We start from the raw sequence: 6,723 nt of genomic DNA, 5'->3' as shown, positions 1-6,723 counted from the left end.
ATTAGTCAGGCTAGATATACAGCTACTTTCTCCTAGTCCATTGAGAAGAAAGATTTGTACTAATAGCGTTTAGACAAGATATCATGCCTGCATCATGTACTCTGAATACATACTAGGAAGACCACAATATGCAATGTATTAATTATGGTAACTATCCTACTAACCTGTTTTGAAACCATCTCATTACAATTTCTTTCTAATTAAAACTGATAAAAAATTATATATTGAATTTAATGGGTTTAATAAATTCTACAAAGACATTTTTAAATGAAAACTTTTATGTACCTGTGGACCTGGATATTGCAAGATGTACCTCAATAGAACATAAACATATTTGAGAATATGGAGACCTCCATATAAATACATGACTTGTCAAACTCAAGCCTTCTTCACTAACTTTGGTTCGACTATTATTTGGATTGAATTGTGTTTCAAGAGCAATGTAGGAGCCAGATGTCTGGTACATTTGAATGTGATACAACAAAATAAATAGAATGGTTTTACAAATTAAGATGAGGGTACTGTGAAATCATTGTGGAGAATCCTAAAATATTTGGGTTAGAGGTCCCACTCAACCTAGTTATTTCCCTCCTGCGTATTTTCCCAGAACTGAAAACATAATATCACAGTGACACGCATACACCCACATTTATAGCAGCAAAATTTACCATCGTCAATCTTGTAAACAACACAAATGCCCATCAACTGAGGACTGGAAAATAGATGTGGTATTTTTATACAATGGAATAATTCCAACTCAAAAAATAACAAACTCAAACCTTTTATTGGCAAATGGATGCTACAAGAGACACCATACTTATAGGTGAAAACATTGTAATTACATGTTCAAGCATCATATTGTCTTCATAGCAAAAGAAGCTGAAAGAGTAAATGAAATTCAAAAGGTAAAATACATACTGTGAAAGGAAAAGAAAGTATTCAAATGGATGGAACGCTTGGGATAAGGTAAGGGAGAAAAAAAAGGAGGAAAGGTAAAACTATGTCTATACTCACGATAGCTTTGATAGTCGTACTTCTGATCTCTACTCACCTATTAAAGCTAACAATTAATAATTTTTTTCTTTTTAATGTTTAACTCATCTGAAATGCTTACATCGGATAATCTGAGCAACTAATTTGAAACCAACTATGTGAAATGTAACAAACACTAATGAATTCTTATTTTGTTTAATGAAATTCTACATAGTTTCTAAAGTTTTAATTTTTTACTAGTTTTTCCTCTTTTCTTCAATAGGGTTATTATGATAGATCCTGATCCAATATATTTCAACTCATTTTCCTTAAGTACAGACTATTCCTGAAGGAGCTGTGAAATTCATGATATAGCTAGCTACTATCAATACTCACAAGCATCTCCAGAGACAACAGAAGAAAAATTTTAAACAAAAATAACAAAACAAAGGAGAAAAATGTAATCTCAGGGATCCAGCCCACCCAAAACAAGTCCAGGAGACAGCAACATAGAAGAACTTGAAAGCTATGTAAATAAAATTGCAGAAATGATAGCAAAAGAAATAAAGAAATAATAACTCCATAAGGCTCTGAAAAATCATATCATAAATAATCTCTCAGGGAAAAATGAAACGACAGAGATCCAGCCCTAGCCCAGGCCCAGAGCGTGTGTGAGTGAGCTTCCAGCTACCCTGTGCCAGCAGGAAGTGTCTGGTCCAAGCCCAGGTGCAGTGTGGGTGAGACTGTCTTCCACCCCCTTGGGACCACTCCCACCACTCTGCAGTCCCCCCCCCCACTCTCACCAAGTGAGTGAGAATTTCTGCTGCGTTCTCAGCACACCCAGATCCAGCCCTAATCCAGGCCTATTGATTGTGTGGAAGAGCTTCCTCTCCCCCGTACTCCAACTTGTCCCCTTCAGACTAAGTTCAGCTCTGGCATACAAGCCTGGGGTGAAACACTGCAGTTCTAGTCCCCACAGAGAAAGTAGGGGACAGAACCACACAGCTGATCCAGAAGCAGAACATCTTGCCAGAGGGGCACAACAGGTTCACTCGCAAAGGTTGCAGCAAGAAGGAACAGAGCACAGAGGCCAGATCCATGCCAGCAACATTTGGATAAATTCAAACTTTGTAGATGTCCACCTAAATTTCAGTAGGTTCTAAGGTTATAACTGCACCCAAGCTCTACAACAAAGGTCAGAACACAGTGCTATACAAAATGACAATGAGAAGGAGCAGAATGCAATTTCAGACCCCAAGTGAACACATTGCAAATAAAGAGGACACTAACACAGAACAAATTGGGAATCACACGGTTGAAATCAATGAATCAGTAGCTTCTGAAATAAAGAAATGTATAGAGGAACTCAGATTGGAAATGAAAAAAAGAAATCACTGAATTAATAGCATCTGGAGTAAAGTATCAAATGCAGAAACATAGGGAGGAAACCCAATGCCTACAAAACAAGTGCAGTGGACACTGGCTCAGCTGAAATGTATGAATTAATAGTGTCTAAAGTAAATGAGCAACAGCAGAAAGTTATAGAGGAATTAAGAGTGGAATTATTTTCTGAAATAAAAAAGAATTCTCTGAAATCATAGCATCTGCAGTAAAGAATCAAATACAGAAACATAGGGAGGAAAACCAAACTGAAAAAATCTCTGCAATAAAAGAATTAATAACTACTACTATAGAAGACATTGATAAAAAATTTAGCGGAGATTAGAAAAATGATGGCTTCCTTAACTGAGCAATACAGTAAAGAAACAGATCACATGAAGCAGAAGAGATACAGAGGAACTTAAAATCTCAAACACAAGCTTGTAAAACCATTGGAGTAAAAGTGAAGACAGAGGTTCAGATCATGAAAATGCTGGTGCAGCTAATGAAAAGGTAATGTGAGACTAATAGTTATTAATGAGAAAGAAGGAGTCAATGCAAATGACATTAAAAAGTATGGGCAGAAGTAATAGCAGAAAATTTTCCAAATATGAGGAAACAATCTGAAATTAATGTAACAAAGCATACAGAATGCCAAGTAACCTCAAAACAATTAAAAACACACCGAGACATATAATAGTCAAGATCCCAAAAAATCCAGCACAAGAATAATATAACAAAAGCCGTTAGAGAAAAGAAGCGGAATACATTCAAAGGAAAATACATGAGAAGTACAGCTGACTTCTCTTCACAAACCATGAAGGCAAGAAGAACATGGAGCAGAGTACTTCAAGTCCTCTATGAAAACAAATTCCTGCCCAGAATACTACACCCTGCAAAACTCTTTCAAGTTTGATGGAGAAGTGAAATACTTCCATGACAAAAACAACTAAAGAATTTCATGATGACAAAGCCAACCCTACACAGGCTACTGAAAGATATTCTGGAGAGTAACCAAAATGATCAGAACTCCATGAATGAGATCAAAAGCAACCAACTAAATAGGGCAAACAATTAAATACAGGAGAAAAAGGAGTAATCAAAAACAAGTTACTAACATGTCAATCATAATGTAAATGCACTCAATTCACCAGTTAAGAGAAATACACTACAGTGGATTAGGAAACAACATCCAACAATATGCTCAATACAAGAAACACATTTAACTCATAAAGACATTCATAGGCTGAAAGTCAAATGATAAAAAACAATACTACATGCCCCAGCACATCAGAAAAAAGGCAGAGTTAGCAATCCTATTCTCATACAGTCTCAACTCCAAACCAAGAATGATCGAGCGAAATAAAGAAGGCCACTATATTATGGTTAGGGGAAAAATACAAGAAGAAAAGGTAACACTCATAAATACGTAGGCACCAAACACGGGAGCAAATTATATAAAGCAAATCTTAGTGGACATGAAAAATCTATATCCAATAACACAATCTTAACAGGAGACCTTAAAACCCCCTTATCACAAAAGGATAGGTCAACCAGACAAAAAATAGCCAAAAAATAGCAGAACTGAAACATAGCTTGGAACAAATGCACTTGGTGCATATATACAGAGTGTTCCAACCAAGTACAGCAGAATACACATTTTTCTCAGCTGGACATGGGTTGTTTTCTAAAATAGACCACATACTGGTCCATAGGACATGTTTAAGTATATGGAAGAATACAGAATTCATCCCACGCATATTATCTGACTAAAGTGCAAAGAAAGTGGAAATAAATGAAAAAAGAAAGCAGGAAAAAACCCTGAATACATAGGAATTAAACAACGCCCTACTCAGAAACCAATGGGTCACAGATGAAATTAAACAAGGATTTCAACAATATCTACAATTCAATGAAAATTCAAGTACAACTATCTAAAATTATGGGATACATTGAAAGCAGTTCAGAAGGAAATTCATAGCTGTGAACTCACATATTAGGAAAACAGAATGGAAACAAACACCCTAATGCTGCACCTCCAACAACTAGAAAAGGAAGACCAAACCAAACTTGGAGCCCAAAGACGGGGAGAAATATTAAAGATTAGAGTGAAAATTAATTCAATTGAGAGGAAGAAAATAGTTCAAAGAATTAACGAAACAAAAATCTGTTGTTCCTTGGAAGATTAAATAAATTCCATAAGCCCCTAGCATCAAAAAGAGGAAAGAAAAAATTCAAATACAAGCAATAAGAAATGAAAAGGCTGTATTTACCACAGACCCAGTGGAAATTCACATTACTAAATGTACTTTGAGAATCTTGCTCTCAAAAAATAGAAGACACAGAAGAAATGGACAGATTCATAGAAATGTACAAATTGGCAAAGCTGAATTCACAAGACATAATTACTTTCAATAGCCCAATAAAAGCCAATGAAATATGAGATGTAATTAAAAAAAAAAAAACATACCGATAAAGAAAAGTCCAGGTCCCGATGGATTCACAGCAGAATTCTACAAGAAATTCACAGAAGATGTAGTTCCTATACTCCTCAAAACCTTCAATGAAATTTAAAAGGAAGCAATTCTCCCATAATCAGTCCTGAAGGCAAGTATTATACTGATACCAAAACCAGGGAAAGTCGCAAATTAAAAAGAGCACTACAAGCCAATTTCCCTCATGAACATAGATGCAAAAATCCTCAATAAAATCCTAGCAAATAGAATACAGCATATCATCAAGAAGATCATACACCATGACCAGGTAGGATTCATCCCAGGAATGCAAGAATGGTTCAGTATTCAAAAATCTATAAATGGAATACACTATATCATTAGAGCAAAAACTAAAAATCACATAGTCATCTCAATTGATGCAGAAAAGGCTTTTGACAAAGTCCAAAACTCAATCATGTTTAATGTCCTACAGAAAATTGGAATAGATGGTCTCTACTTCAATCTGGTGAAAGCCATGTATGAAAACCCAATGGCTAACATAATTCTTAATGGGGTAAAACTGAAATCTTTTACTCTTAGATCTGGTACAAGACAAGGATGTCCTCTATCACAACCCCTATTCAATGTAGTTCTGAAATCATTAGCTACAGCCATTAGACAAGAGAAAGAAATAAAAGGAATAAGAATAGGCAAAGAAGAAGTTAAATTATCATTATTTGCGAAGGACATGATACTTTACTTGGAAGACCAAAAAAATCCCACCAAGACACTCCTGGATTTAATACAGAAATTCAGTAGCATAGCAGGATACAAAATCAATACCCAAAAGTCAATAGCATTGCTCTACACAGATAACAAACACACTTAGGTGGAAATTAGAGAAACAATACCTTTTACAATAGCACTGAGGAAAATGAAATAACATGGTATTAATCTACCTAAGGAAGACAAAGATCTTTTCAAGGAAAAATACAGTATTCTGAAAAAAGAGATCGTAGAGGATTTCAGGAAATGGAAAGATATCCCATGCTCCTGGATAGGAAGAACAAAGATTGTGAAGATGGCCATACTCCCAAAATTGCTGTACAGATTTAATGCAATCCCTATCATACTATCACCAACATAATTCACAGATGTAGAGAAATCGTTCCTAAAATTTATTTGGAACCAGAAAATACTTAGAATAGCAAATGCAATCCTGGGTAACAAAGACAAGGCAGTAGGCATTACAATTCCTGACTTGAAATTATACAACAAGGCTACTGTGATAAAATCAGCATGTTACTGACAACAAAATATACATGAGGATCAAAGGAATAGATTAGAAGGGCTGAAGCCTCTACAAACACCCTCAGCCACCTTATCTTTCACAAAAGGGCCAAACATATTCACTAGAAGAAAGATAACATCTTTAATAAATGGTGCTGAAAAAGAGGCTCTGTACATGCAGAAAACTAATACTTGACCCATGTCTATCATCATGCACTAAGCTAAAGTCAAAATGGATTAGAGATCTAAACATTAAAGTACAGTCACTAAATCTCCTGGAAGAGAAAGTAGGAGGAACTCTTTAAGACATAGAGATAGGCAAAGAATTCGTGAACAAAGTCAAATTGCACAGGAAACACTTGAAAGAATTAACAACTGGGACCTGCTCTTGTTGAGAAGTTTTTGCACGTCAAAAGAAATTACCAACAAGGTGAAAAAACAGCACACAAATTTGGAAAAAAATCATGACAAATAAGTACTCATATAAAGATCTGCTCTCTAGAATTTACAAAGAACTAAAAAACACTTGGGCCCCTAAATTTAAAGTCCCAGTCCAGAAATGGGCATTATAAATGAACACTCACTTCTCAGAGGACGAAATTAAAGAAGCAAATAAATATATGAAAAAATGCTCTACAATCATAGC

The sequence above is a fragment of the Octodon degus genome, unplaced genomic scaffold, assembly GCF_000260255.1.
Source record: "Octodon degus isolate 3935 unplaced genomic scaffold, OctDeg1.0 scaffold00290, whole genome shotgun sequence".
NCBI lineage: Eukaryota > Metazoa > Chordata > Mammalia > Rodentia > Octodontidae > Octodon > Octodon degus.
This window is presented reverse-complemented; position numbering follows the sequence as displayed.